The 15,419-nt window shown below is 43.8% G+C and overlaps 1 long non-coding RNA gene across 2 annotated transcripts in view; it reads left to right on the forward strand.

Annotated features, from left to right (window-relative positions):
- The first annotated feature begins 606 nt into the window (after positions 1 to 606).
- LOC149914817 (uncharacterized) overlaps positions 607 to 15,419 on the forward strand; it is a 37,491-nt gene continuing 22,678 nt past the window's right edge. The window contains exons 1-2 of one of the 2 annotated variants that reach the window (XR_016460228.1): positions 607 to 686; positions 10,214 to 10,404. This is a non-coding gene — a long non-coding RNA (uncharacterized LOC149914817). The remainder of the gene's footprint in view (positions 687 to 10,213; positions 10,405 to 15,419) is intronic. The other variant, XR_016460227.1, reaches the window with a different exon arrangement.

Here is a 15,419-nt window from a genome sequence, read left to right on the forward strand (position 1 = left end):
AGGAATCCAACTGCACCAGGTGCACAGACCTCAATCCTGCTTCCATTTCCATGCCCTACAGCAGCACTTACATAGGCTCTCACTACAGTGCTAGAACTATCTTTTGCACTTAAAAAATAGTTTAAAAAAAAAAAAAAACAGGAAAATTTTACTTAATTATGCACATTCCCTCTCAGAAAACCCCACCTCAGCCATCCTCAAACTTACAAAGCTCTTCCTTCAAGCTGCTCTTTCCCCCTCCCCCCCCACAGATGGGGCTCAGCCCCCTCACCCCTCCCCCCCGCCCCACACACCTCACCCCCTCCTCAATGCTGTGCTGATTTCAGGACAAAGAACTGAATACCTATGCTATGCAGGAAAACCTTTGCATGTGCAATGCAAGGGATGCATATGAGCTGGTTTGCACTACAGATGGAGCAGTCCTCGTGCATTCGGTGCTACAATGAGGCATGCCTGCTTCTTCCTGCCTGCATGGGAACTGCTGAATCACAGCCTGAACCTCTGATTGATGACCTGAGGTGAGCAATGAGTCAGCCCTGGGAGCACAGGTGAAGGCAATTCAGCTGTGCTGCTGGAAGGGTGGAGCTTGGCTGCACCTCTCCTAGACCCATTTAAGAGCTGTCTACCAAAGGATCTCTTTCTGGAAGTCCCTCCTTTTGGAGTTTTCCAGTGAGCCTAGGATAAGGGTAAGTCCTCTATTTTTTTTTTTTGGTGTAATAATCTGCTTAGCCCTACTCTCTTGTGTGTTTCTTAGTTATAGCATATATTGATTGATTATGTAGTGTTATAGTGGTGTTGTACTCAGATGTTTCCAGCAGTGGAGATGGTGGCTCTACACAGGTGTGCTGCAGAGCCTGAGCTGTGTGCTCTGTTCTCCAGCAAGAGCCAAAGGGCACAGAGAATCACAGAATGGCCTGGGTGGCAAAGGACCATAGTGTTCATCTTGTTCTAACCCCCTGCTATGTGCAGGATCACCAGCCATCAGACCAGGCTCCCTAGAGCCACATCCAGCCTGGCCTTGAACCCTTCTAAGGATGGGGCATCCACAACCTCCTTGAGCAACCTGTTCCAGTGCATCACCACCCTCTGGTTGAAAAACTTTCTCCTAATGTTCAACCTAAACCTTCCCTGTGTCACTTTAAAAACCATTCCCCCTTATCCTATCGCTATCCACCCTTGTGAACAGCCATTCTCCCTCCTGTTTATATGCTCCCTTCAAGTACTGGGGAGCCCTCAGCCCTTCAAGGTCCCTCTGATGCATCATTTTGCTCTCTCTGCTGTTGTTACCCCACTCCAACCCTCAGCATGAAGGAACACTGCGTTGTGGTGACGCTCTGCGATGATTATTGAGCAAATGAGCTCCCTGGTTAGAATGGCAGAGAGGAAGATTGCAGACCCAGGCTGAACTGCACTTTACAGGGAGACAGCACAGAACGGCTTTCTGCTGAGGTTACACTTAAATTGCAGCTGTTGCTAAAGCAAACAGCTCACAGTTTATGTATGGAGTTAAATTATGCATCCAGTGGGCAGGACGTTTATGGGGAAAAAAAAAAAATAAAGGCAAGTCAATAGATTACTGAATGTCCACCGCACTTTGGAAGGACAAATATAACTGTAGTGGTAGGGCATCAAAAATGAGCCACAAACATCAATTATTCACCACTGTCCAGTGTTCCTGAGAGAAGCAGCTCAGCTCTTAAGCACCCCTGGAGTCGTCATCAATGTTAAAATTGTAAAGTAACTGTATGCATCTCTGCCATGTGAGTTTTGATGTCTTAGGAAGAGTCACCTGATGCTTTGGGGATACCTGTTCATCAAAGCATGGCGTGTGATGGTGAGTGGCTTTGCAGTGCCTTCTTGAGGCGTTGCTGGGGTGAGAAGGCTTGTTCACTTTCATCCAGGTGCTGACACTGAGGTACACTGTGCCATTGGCACGGCTGCTTGGAGGTGTTTGGCTCTTCTTAGTGGGGCTCAGGTGTTACAGGGAAGCCAAACTTCCACAGTGCATCCTTCATCAGAAACTGCTCTTTTACTAATGCTGTTTTTCTGCTTGTCTCTCGTGTAAACCTAGCTGTTATTTTCCTGAGAAGTCTTCATGTGTTTTTTTTTTCCCATTGTTTTTACTGTGAGTGGAGCATATGAGGTCCCTAATGAGGATACAAGTCGTACTGTTTTATGGTTACAAAGGGAGAGGTGTACAAGGCACTACAGCACGTGCTTTCCGTCTGGTGTAGAATTGCTCTAAGTAGTCCTAGAAGAGACCGTGAGTGATAACATACTGCATATTTACCGTGTGCTATCTCTAATTGTTTTTAATTAGAAGTGCAAGCCTTAAATTTGTGATCCAGTAACTGTAATGTTAGGATCATTGGGATGTTCTGCTCACCAGCCTTTTTTTTTTATCGCAACCACAGTAAAAAAAGATAATGCAAGATTCAGTCAAGCATTTTCAGTGTAACATTTCAAACTGTCACTTAAAGTGTACAAAACCTTCTGAGCAAGGGAGATTTTTTTTTTTCTACTCCCGCTGTTCTATTGCTTTGTGCTAACTTCCCTAACAATGCCTTTGACAGCAGAATATGGCTTCTGACTTCTGGTCAAAACTGCAGCTCAGCTCCTCCCCATGTTCCCCCCCTCCCCCAGTGCACTGCAAACCATTTCCAGGCTTTGTGCCCCTGTTAAAACACACAGGTCATCGAGTTTTTACTCGTCTGCTGCCATTTAGTTATCCTTTGGTACCCCCCAATAGGAGGTATCATCCAGGGATTAAAGAAAAGAAGGGGTGGGGGGAGGAAGAATGTGTTTGAAATGTGTAGGAAAAGTAATTTAAAGCCTGGAAAGTGAAGAGATGAGAATATAACTGGTGTGAAAAGGAAGAACTACCTTGGGCTCTTCTGAGGTCCTTTTAGTAAAAAGAGTAGTGGCACATACTGCAGAACAACTGCAGAGCTTTTCAAGAGCTAGGAATGTGCATCTTGGAACACTTTTTAAAGCATTTTTTTTTTCTTAAAGCCAATAATGAACTTTCAAAGAAATCTCTGACATGGAGCATTAAGCATCAAGATGGTCGAATAGACCTTAAGTCTTACACACACAGCTGTCAGCACTAAAGCCTTGAAATTAAGGACAGAAAATAGAAGATGGAGGTTATCCTAAACATTTTCCTTTATTGAAGTGTAATGGGCCACCTTTGGACTGTTAGGGAGATGTAAAAAGATGATGCACTAGATATTTTTTTCCCTGTCTGTAATTACCAGCTTGAGCTGAAGTGCATCTGAGAGTGAGGAATTGCAGCTGTTGAGCAGATGTGTGGGGAAAATTGGGGCAAATACTCATAAATGGAGAAACAAGAACCTGAGGAAGAAGAAAGTGGAAGATTGAAAGCATATGTCAAATGTATAGAGTAATACTGTGTAATTGATATAATGGCAGAAAGTGAAAGGCTTCAGGTATCTCAAGCATGTGGATGTGCAAGGCACTTCCACAAGCATTAGAATGTAAGTATTCTTCTGTAGGAAGTGATAAAGAAGGAAAAATAGGAAGCAATGGATGAGCAATAACTGCTGCTGCTGTACTGAAAAGTCTTTCCCCTTGCAGATTCCTACGCATGCATCTTGTGTACTAACAAAGCCAAGAGGTCTTTCTGATGTGTTCAGCCCTGATGATGTGAATGAAGCTCAGGGAGTGTCTTGCAGTAGTTGTGGCATCTGTGTGCTGAAAGGAGCTGTTGCAGATGTGACTTTCTAAAGTTGGGGTAGAGAGAAGGGCAGCTTGTGTACAGCTCCACTGAGGCTCCTCTGAAAAACTGCACTGTGAGCCCATCTGCCTACAGGCCACAGGATAGATGGAGTTGGGCAGTAAATCTAGAGATAAATGACTCATGAAGATGGAAGCAGCCCATAACTTGTCCATGCATAACAGAGAAAGGCTGAGATAAATAAAGGGATGATTTTTTTCCCCAGGAAACATAGAATGTGAAATAGGTAAGGGGGATGGCATCTCAGCAGGCTGTGACACGAGTAGCTCATGCAGCTAAGCATTAAGAATGGTTAAAAAGTAGAAGAAACATCTCAGAAAGAAACACTTGGAATTGTGGCAGTAGGTTCTGAAGAATTCGAGTTTCTTAAATCTTGTTTTAATTGAGAAATTGTCTGGTTCACCAACAAAGAATTAAGGAGCCTATTATAGAAACCACTTCTATATTTTAGGGTGCAGCTGTGCTTCAATTCATAAAGTCTTGGTCCCAGATGGTGTAGAATAACTGATATGATGTCATGAAACAAAGTACTGGAAAACCTATGAGCAAATGCAGCCATCTCCTTATACATGTGTGAACAGAAGTACCATTGGCAACTGCCAAATGATGTTGTGCAGAAATACAATTATTTACAGGGAAATTCTCCCAAAAAAACTTTCATAAAAATGTTAAGAAATGAGATTAGAATGGTCAGCAGCCAAGCTCCAATCTGCAGCACCAAACACAAGGAGGCTGAACACCTTTTTGGCCTTTCCAGATTCTATTATGAAACAAACAGTAAAAACCAATAATGTAATTATTCATTTCTTCCCTTTTATTTTTTGAAGTATAAAAATACCAACACAAAGGGGGAGAGAAAGGAAGGACCCATAATTATTTCACAGAAGCTATTAAAACGTGGTATTAAAATAAACTTAATGAATAGATATTAATATCTGGTTAAGGCTGCTCTGACCTCCCATCTTACAGGTCCCTTTTATGTCTTGTTTGATGAAAGTTTTTTGAGACTGCGAAGCAAAAGGGCAAACTGATTTATGAACAAGACTTATTGTTGCACTGGCAGATTTGTATAATGAGAAATATATTAAATCTAATGAAGGGAAAGCGTGCCTTTCCAAGGCAGTAAGTTTCCACCATGATTAAGTGATTCAATATCCCTCAGTGGATTAATTTAGACAATGCAGGAGGCATGCAGCCACTGTTGCAACCTCTTGCTCTAATGACAAATGTTAAGCAATGTCAAGTATGTTTTCTATTTCAAGCTGTGGTGGTAAAGTGAGACGATGCTCACTAAGAGATGAGTTAACAAGGGAAGTTGTGTGCCAGTGCACTGGAAGATGCATCTCTGTTGCTTTGCATTGGAGAATGGCATGGCTTGTTCCATTTGACCATCTGTGAGCCTTATTTTACAGCCACCAACCTCTACTGGTTAAAAACTGGTCTTCAGATCTTAACTATTGATAGAATAGGGTGGGGGAGTTGAGTTTGAGCTGCTGCTGGTGGTACATCACAGTAAGAAATGTGTGAGGAGCAACACCACAGGCAGAACTCAGAGCCAACTCCATCTCTGTGCTCATGGAAATGGGCATGGTCAGCATAGGTATGTCTTTAGGATGAAGTGCTAGAGCTTGGAATCTTGATGTCCCTTCAGTGAGCGCTGTGTTGGCAGCAGAAGCAGCAAATATATCCTTGACCTCACCTGCTTTGAAGTACGAGAAGACAGACTTGTGTCAAGAGAAAACAATTGGTAATTGTTTGTCTGAAATAAAACAATATACCATCCCATCCCACCACACTAAAATTATTGATTAAAGGAAGGAGAGCATGTGAAGGTGGTGGAAAACGAGGCCAGAGAAGCCAAACATTGATAAACTTAATTAAATTTCTAATGAAAACAGAGACAGCCTGCAGTGATTACTCTGTGTAACTGAGACTAATACACCAATTAGGCTAATTCATCCCCCGGTGTTCTAAACACCGTTATAAACTTAATCCATATTTCTTCTCATATGTCAACAATTGATTTCCTTTTGTTTGGGACACTCCTGGTTTGGCCACAAAAGGCAACAGATTCTTTTTCACTAGGGAGATGCTCTATGGGAGCAGATAATGCCCTCCTGGCTGCAGATTGTCCTCTAGAGAGTCTCTTTTCTTTCTTTCCCAGACTTTCATGGGAACCCTAATGTACACTGAACACATAATGAGTCTAGTCCAAGATATTAATTAGTGAATTCAGCAGTTGGAAACATTATCAGTGTCGGCACAGATGTGCAGTGCATGGAGAAGTTCCATATGTCTTTGGGCTGAGGGAGACCTGCACAAGCTGAAGCTCAACCTATTCCTGTTGGTCCCACGTTTCAGGGCCTGGTGTTGCAAAACTGATCAAACTATCAGGTCAGACAAAGCAATTTGCACCCAAACTGAAAGAATTTCTTCCTCAAATACTCGGGGGGTAAAAATGTAGGACTGGGATGGCCTGACTCCAGCTTTCTTTGCAGGCAGTGTCAGTTTAGAGCTGTGCAAGGGTGGTTTATGAGGACTGTGCATGCAGTTGTCCATCACAACATAGGCCTGCATTCCAAATCAGTGCCCTCGTGTGAACTTGCAAAAGTGTTAAGGCATGTTTAAGCCTTTGACATCTCAACACACAGAAATTTCTTCTGTTGCAAATGAAAACTTTTTTAGGAAGGTTTTAGGAAGGTCAGAGACCACCTCATGGCTGTTCTATGTATCCAGGAGGCAAATCATGGGCAAAACAAAGAACAAGCATTTGACAACGTTGGCTCAGTTGCCTGTCAATAATGAAAACTTAGATCAGCTGGTTAGATACAGTGGCTGTATCAAATAAATACTGTCTCTGGCAATTAGCAGCACTTAATTTTGAAAATGAGCTAATATAATCAATTATGTCTTTTAATTTGTCAGACAGTATCTTACAGGGTTTAATTTTCTGCTACTACACCTTTCAAATTATCTTCAGGTGCTGTTTTGAATGCGACCATTGATGCTTATTCTGAAACCATTAGCACTCAAAGTGCCCCCCACGTTGACACTGAGGGTTGGCTGTCTTTGTGATCAATGGAAAGAAGGTAGCAGGTGATGTCCTGGTCCAGCCAACGTTTCCCTGTGGCATCAAACTTTTAGATTTCCACATCAATGGGTGTGAATCTGTACTGCTGCTGTGTGAAACGTGTGTCTGGCATGTCTTATTTTTATCTCATCCTGCTGAAGGATAACACTATTTCAGGAGGTTTTACATGAGTAGATTAGAATTATTACCAGCAGGAGGATATGCCATATGCAGATTGTGAATGGCATAAAGAGTGTGTGTATGCATGTATTTCCTTCCCTCCCTCTCTCTGAATCAGATAAGCTGTGCTGAGCTGCCTTGGGTTTGCACAGAACTTGGAATTGAGAGCTTAGGGAGTTTAAATTAAGGAACTGCCTTTTTTAGATAGGAATTGTGTTATTTGAATGAACTATTAACTTGCTAGTCTAACATTTTATTCACGGACGATTCTAGGAATTGATGATAAATGCTTAACATAGCTTTCTCCTTTGTATTTCATCCCCCAAGCAAAGGTAGTTCCCCAGTAGTCCAGCAGAAGTGGGGGGAGAGGTGGATGGTTGAGTGATGGAGGTCCAGCTGTGAGCAGGCACACAGCTTTGGGCACAGCTGGTGAGTCCCATAGGGCAGAGAGCCCAAGCATACACAGTGTGCCCAGGGTTCAAAGGTCACTAGTTATGGGGCTATGGATGGCTTCCTAGGGAAGATGTGGAGGCAAAGGAGCAGTTTTCCAGCATAGGGTACAGCCTGCTTCCTAGGAGGAGCCACGCTTTGTTTTTTCTTTGCAAAATCTCTGCTCTTGCAGAGATAAAGAGCGATACTCTGCTTGATCTCCTTGCTTTCTTCTTTCTAGTGCAGCCCTCCTGCATGTTGCTGTGCTATCCACTGTTCTGCAGGCTCTCTCTGCAAAACAGGCATGCTTCAAGGCAGACAGGGCTTCAGGAATGCCTCTGCCCTGCAAACAGCTCCTGAGAACTGGCTCTGAATTTATTGGAAGAAGTTCTTAAGCTGATATTCTTCAGTTCCTGTAAAGGCAGTAAGGAAGCTGCCTCCCTCAGTGGACAGACAGACCATGGCACAGTGGTCTCATTGACTACACACAGTATCTGACTCCTCTGTTTCTTTACCAAGTTGCCAGGTATTTGAGGATGACAAGAAACAAGAAAGCTGTTTCACTCATTCTTAGGTGGTCAGAGCTTGAGAAATACACAGCGTTGTAACTGTGTATTTCTCTTCAGGCAGCTTTGTTTGTGCCTTACCTAAGCAGAAGAAAAAGCATTTAAACATCAAAGCAATTATATTTATGCAAATAGAGCAAGTGTGCCTTTCGTTTTGTTTGTAATGAGCGCTGTGCTTGCATAAAAGCTGTGGTTGAATGAAGGGCCAGTAGGCATTGCTGGCATTGGGCTGATTTGCTTAGCTTGGAAGGAAAGCATGCTTTCCAGCAGTGTGGTAAGTTATGAGCCATATACGTGGAGTCATTTCACTGAGAATCTTCATTTCCTCTTTAAATTGGCTCTGCTCAGCAGGAGACCCAAGCACAAATCCATAGGGTCAGCTGCAAGCTTGCTCTGTGCTTCCAAGTCTCTTGTGTTGCACGACAGCAGCAGCCAAGCTGAGCAGTCTGCAATACCTAAGATGTTTCCTCTTAGCGTTTACCACTTCAGAAGCTTTGGAAACATGTGTAAGGCAGAAGCAACTCAGATATTCCCTTCTCAACTTTGAGCTGCTTCACCAGCAGCCACCGAGGTCAGAATCCCAGACTTGAATGCAATAATAATTTTATTCAATTTACAGAAATAATGTGATTTCCTAAAACGTGGGAATTAGCAAGTCAAGCCCAGAGAATTAAAACTGCCTGGAGGCTCAGCTGCCCTGAAAGAATCCGGTAAAACTCCATCTCAAGTTAGCAAGAAGCAGAACACAGCCTCTATTTTTATTATGACGTCCTTGAGGTCAGCCCAGCAACAGGGAGGGGAAGAAATTAAAAGGTAGCTTCTCTGAAGACACCTATTTTACAACACTTTCTTTGCTCGCAGCTTGTTAATTTTCACAGCAGAGTTGCCTTGGGATGTGAATTAAAGAAACAGATGAAAAAAGTCTTGTGCCTCTAACTGTACTGCAGGCCCTACGCATACTCCTGTGCCTTTGATGAGAAACATTAAACATTTTTAATTTAGCACATCAATTTGAAAATCTAATTTTTTTAATGCTTTGTAGCAGCAGACGCTTTTCACGGTGCTGTCACTACCATAGAAGAATTATGAGAAACTTGAACCGCGAAAAGTAAATTAGAAAAATCTCATTTCAGTTACTCTAAAAAGAGGGGAAATTAGATTTTGATTAAAATCACTCACACATACAATTTTAGGTAAACTAATTTAGCAAGGCTGACTATATAATTTTTTTTTGCTTGCCTCCTCGTCCCATAGCAGCAGCTGCCATGGCCCTGGGGTGGGAGGGGAGCTGCCAAGCGTGGCCATCCCTGGTCAGCCCTATGGGAGGGGAGAAGAGGTCACCAACTGCAGGAATTGCTCACAGCTTGTCCTTGAGGTGTGCCATGTTGGGTATTCTTGTCCTTACCCATCTCCTTAACTGTAAGAGCAACCAGAATAACTGCTCTTCAAATTTCTGATAGGTTTGAAAGGAGTTTAATGCTTTGATTTTGGCGATGGGTGAGTGATTTGCAGAAGGTTTTGTTGCTTTGTGACTTCTCCATGAATTTGGCATGATTTTCCTGTGTCACTTTAAGCTATTGCCTGTATAATGGCAGCGAGTATTTTTGGACCTGCCCTGAGAGCAGGTTTTAAATGCATTCTGTGCTTTAGAGCTGTGATTTGGCATAGTGAGCATGCAGCTGCATTCTTCTCTTCCCCCATTGCTTGTAGAGTCATTCAGAGCCTGGTTTTGGAGGTGACTCCGTGCTCCTGTGCATTTCAGCCTGGTCGAACCAAAAAATGTTCTAGTGAAAATAATCAACCAAGTTCTTTCCCCTGCTGCTTGCATTTGACTTTGTGCACAGTCAGAGTTGTTCCCTGAGGCATCATCCTCAGCACTGAAACAAGTCTTAAGTGGGACCAAAGTGATGCATGTGTTGCACTGGACTGTTGCACAGGGATGAATTACACCCATGTAGTCCTGCAGAGCCTTCTTTTACTTCGTGCCCTCTTTTCTTCCACCAGTAACCCAGATGCAGTAGTACGTACTTTTTCCCTGGATGGTTGGATCAAGTAAAGTCAGTGAGCTTTTATCTCTTCTCTGCTTTGATTTAATTTGAATACCCTTATAGCAGAAATACCACGATCAAAGATGAAACGCATGAAATGCGAAATGAATTTATTTGGTCCTAATATTCATGAGATGTTTGTATGGTTTTTATTTAACTCCAGACCCAAACATTTGCAAGAATGGTCGATGTTTTAAAGATCTGTAAGGAGACTGAGGAATAAGACGTCTGACACAGAGAACTGGGAGTGAAACTTCACTAAGAATGCTGCCATTGTGCAAACCAAGTGCACACCAGGAGAGCAGTGCCACGACTGAGCAGTAGCACAAAGCATCACAGGAGGGAGAGAGATTGGTAAGTGATTGATCTGCTTAAAAAAAAATCACAAAAGTGATGCAAGATAAGCTTTGGCATAAACACATGACCTTAGTGATGACTCGTTTCCCCTTTGCTCCCAACTTCTGAAGCATGAGCAATATTAGTCAAACTCTTTTTAACCTTTCTTTCATTGCATCTACTGTTGTTTGCTTGCATCTGTGGGAGCACCAGAATCTCTCCATGGGTGAACTTTCCTCTGTTTCTACGCAGCGTAGCACTGAGATCTCCAACAGAAGTGTGTAATTTGTACCCATGGTGAACCTGCCCCATAAATGTGATGTTTCAAGTCTTTTTACTGCTGTAGCTTTTAAACTGCAGATTGCTGGCGTTGTTTTACCCATCTTCACAATATGCTCCCTTTTTATTAGCTTGTTCTGGCCTTTTAAGTATATGATTAAACTATTTGGTAGTTTTATGGTAAGATCCATAAAATAAGTAATTTACAAAGAAACTTAAAACGGCTTTTATTTCCACGATAACTGTTTCCAGTGTCACAGTTCTGACATAAGAGTGAGTCAGATGGGGAGCTGACCTCTGTGCCTCATGCATGACACAATGCATGGCCTCAGCACGAGGACACTGGATGGAGGCTGAGCAGCTTTTGCAGGATGGCTGCACAGAATCCATGCTGAGGAGTCCTGAGGTCATAAACTGTAAATAAATCCGAATACCACGCACGTTGTGTTCTTCTCTCTAAGCAAATGTGGCTCGCAGTTGGAGACCATCAGCGTCCCATTATTATGATCAGAGCCGTCTGTGGCTTTGCCAAGGCTGATATTTATTTCATTTTTGGTGTGTTTTTGTGGCCAGGAGCCCACAGGAACCGGTGCCCTTTCCGTTCTGCCCTGCAGCAGTTTGCAGAGCAGCGAGTCACGCCTGCACAGAGCTGCAGCCAAGCTCATGTCCAGAAGTCTTGTGTTTGGCAGCTCCTCCTATGCAGGCAGGAGGTGATGAATGCCAGCTGAATCCATGGTGATAGGAGTCAGCATGGCAATGCTGCCCATGGAAACCAGAGCTGCTGACTGTCATTGCTTCCTGCTCCCAGGCTTTAATACACTGTCACTCACTTTGGCTTTGCTACCGCTTACACTTTCCTAAATCTGGAGTAAACTTGCTTGTTGATGAAAGCCAGAAGGCATTAAAAGGAACGGGAGCCAACAGTCAGTTGCCCTCCCAAGGAATGACCAGCACAGCACATCTTTTTGCTGCACAGGAAGATTAATGTAGCTTCCTGACTGTAACTGCAAGCAGACTGCCTGCTCTCAGGAGGTCCAAGGAAGGGATGACTTCCTCTGTGCTGCTGCTGAGGAGCAGAGGAGGATTTAAGTGGTACAGCTGGAAGTGAGGCAAGCACCCAGCAGGCAGATCTGTGCAGCCAGATTGCAGTCACTGCAAAGGGAATAGGGACCAAAGCAACGCAGCCCCATGTGGGGTGGTGATGGTTTTCCACTCAAATCTGTCCTCTGCACTCCAGATCTGACAGCATAAGGACACAGTGAAGGAGCAATGTTCATTTGCCCCTTTTGGGGTCATAACTGCAAAAATTAAACATCATTTCTTGCAATAGGTCAGTGGCAACTTTCCCTAGGAGGGACCAGGCATCCCAAAGTGACTTATAGGCATAGTCAGGCAGTTTGATACTGAAATAGATGGTAAAAATGTACTGCGTTGCTATTAGCTGTAGTAGTAATGGTGGGGATAGACATATTGGTATCTGTCATGAAAGTATTAAATCCAAAATTACTCATTGTTATCAGCACTGATAAAAATCTAGCTATCAAATTCTTAAATTGGTATCTAGAATGATGAACTCTCAGACTCTGTTATCACACTGATCAGGGACAGGCTGCTGCTGAATCTGTCTGGACTCTTGCCTCGTGCTCTCTCCCCCAAATAATATTCAAAGCCCAACACACGGAGCAACAGCTGGATTCTGCAGACAGATGTGGGGAGCAGTGAGTCAGTGAGATGGTGATTAGTGTGATAAACAGCTATCACAGCACACAGCTGCCTCGTGGCTGGCAGGGTTTTGCAGCAGCAAGGTTCTGTGATGTCCCTGCCCAGAATGTCCCCATGCTGAGCTGCTGCACAGCAGGGCTGTCTGCCAACCTCAGAACCTTACAGCTGCCCCTCAAAGGTGGATGCAGTCCACAGCTTTATGGGCACTTATAGATTTTGGAGGTGCTTTCCAGTCCAATTTCCTCACTGAGCTTTCTGAACTCTCCCTGGTCTGTATGGTAGGCATCATTTCAAGCTGGAGGCACTAGTTGGTCACTGACAGCCAGACTGTTCGTGGTGTTATAACATGATTTCACTTGGTGCCAAGGGCTGAAGTGCTGCTGGTGCTTTGGATACCCTTTGGATACCCTTTGGATACCCTTTATGCACTGCACGCACTGCTATTTCAGAGGTACAGCAAAGGCCTTGTATTTAAGACACTGAGTAGTGCCAAATGCTCCAAAAACAAGGATAAGACCATGAGATGTTCATTGTCAAAATGGGTTCCAAACGTCACTGCTTTGCCTTTATCACCACCAGTGTCCCAGCAGGTAGAAATGCTCCAAAGCAGTGTGGCTCTCCCTAACTTAGTACCTCCTGCAGCAGCCAATATGAAGCAAAATTCTGTACTAAAGCATATGAAAAGAGTTCATGTCTTCTGCTTACCAGTGGAGTTTTAAAGGAGAGTGATTTTTGGTGAGAGGAATAATTTAAACTATTGTAGCTATTTTTGAATGTGAATCTTTTCTATAACCTGAGAGCTAGCTTCTTGCCTGCTGCAATGACATGCTAAAAGCATAATGCATACGTAGGGGGAACAGAAAGGCAGGGTTATTATCCCCATTTCACAGGTGAAATCTGAAATGCAGTGAAGATTGAGTGATTTTTTCCCCAAATCACATTGGCACTGAAAAAAATCTCACCAGACATGAATGAAGATGCATCCATCCTGCAGTTGTTATGGGAGGCAAGTGCAGCTCGTGCCTGCAGTCTTCTGACTTTCATGTTTGCATTTGGGTGGAGGGACTTGGAGGAAGACAGCAAGGCTGCAGGGGGCTGTGTTGGATGTGCTTGTGCAAGTAGGGTCTGGGAAAAGGGGCTGGTTGTGAGCCTGGAGTCTTTCAGCACATTTAATAAAGATCTTCCCTGTTGCATCAAGCGGAGCTAACAAAGCAGTGCCTGTACACACTTGATCAACCTGAGACCCCTCATGGCTGCCCCTGGTGTGTGTGTGTTCAGTGAGGGCTGGAAGGCTGCAGAACAAGTCAGCAGGCAGCTTTTCTCCTGAAGCAGCCCCTCGCATGGCACTGCCATTGCTGCACTGAGAGCCAGCTGGGTGCATGGAAGTACAGGAGGGCTTTTGCATATGGGAAAATATATTGGGAGAAGGGGTGTGAAACCTCCTTGCAGAGTGGCATAAATTATCTGTTGAAGAGCTAGTCTGTGGCCATCACCATTACCTGAATTATAGGTCTTTAGTCTGAACAGCTTCAAAGCAAGCTGTGTTTTTTTGTATATTACCCCTTCATCCTTGAATATTTAGAAGATGAAAGGAAGGATTTCAAGCACCGGCGGGGAATTTAGGCAGGAACAGAACATTCTGTTACTTATTGCATAGACAAAGGATGTTTGTCTTAATTAAGGTAAAAACTGAGACTATAGAGAAGCACTGCTCTCTATTGGTGGATGGAATCTACCTGAGAACAGTCCACCTCTGTGTGCTTTGACCAGGTCAGGCCATGGTCCTGATTGTTCAGCTCAGTTTCTGCTGAACTGTCAGATGTATCATAAGGCAAAGCTGCTGAAAGCTAAGTTAGAGCAGGGAGTGAAGTGAGCTGATGATCTCATTAATAATTAGAAATTGACTTGAGTGGGCTTGATATTTTTCAGAAGGAAATATCCAGTAATGATGGCGACTAATGTCCACTCAGGGGTCTTTCTGGTAGACCAGAAAGCAGCTTTTGTGAGGCATAACTGTGTACAATGCCAAGAGAAATGAGAGCTAAATAAAATGGAGAATATACATCACCCATTTACATTTATTGCACATTAAACCTTGGAGCACACAAAAGATAATGACAGATGCAAATTGAGAGCACTTGAGCTGTGTGTCTGTCAATGGGGAACGGGCACAACGCCAAAGACCCATATTTCCACCAACCACATGCTTTGAGGTGGGGTCAGGCATGAACTGAGCTACAAAGTGTGGTCTATGAGAATGTAGGCTAACCTCAGCCTGCTAGGATCTATTTTTGCATCCAGACTTGGCAATCAGTTATATGCAGCAGTGGAATTGGAGCAGATGCCCCAACGTTGCCTTTGCACATACAGAATTCTGATCCAGTGAGCCTATCTTGAGCTCCTTCAGCTTGCTTGTTTCAGGGACACAGCTGAGATCAAATCCCCATTGCACAAAGGCAGAAAAGGCAGTCCCTAGCCTGAAGAATTTGAATACAAAGAATAAGCAAATGAAAGTGTTGGCCTTGTAACTAATATACTGGTATAAGGACAATACATTGGAAGGCAATTTCCATCCCACTTGATGTGGGATCGTGCGTGTGTCATTGAAGCTCCCTGTCACCCCAGCTGAGCAAGACGGATGTTACTCTCGTCTGATTCACCTAGGATCAAAGTGCTTATTCGTTTTAGATCACTGTTCTTTATTCAAGCCAGCACAACCCTGTGCCTCTAATGCAAAAAACTTCATTTCAGATGGAAAAAGTAGAGCAAGGTGCAAGTTTCTGCACAGCTGGAGCACAGCTACAGTGCTGGAGAAACATCTGCATAGATTACAGAGCCCTTCAGATGGCATGCGAGCAAGTCAGCAAGCCTTTATCAAAACAGCCCCCTGGGCAACTGCCTGGAGAGCTCATCCTTGGTCAAGTATTTGTTTTCAAGGAGGAGTTCTGGCACCCAAGCCGTAATGTTTGACTTCAGGCTTTGTGTGTCTCCCCTTCTCCTATGAGCGGATTGCTGTGAGAACATCTTGCTGC

This window comes from Phasianus colchicus, chromosome 27 (assembly GCF_987193195.1).
Source record: "Phasianus colchicus chromosome 27, bPhaCol1.hap1.1, whole genome shotgun sequence".
Classification (NCBI taxonomy): Eukaryota; Metazoa; Chordata; class Aves; order Galliformes; family Phasianidae; genus Phasianus; species Phasianus colchicus.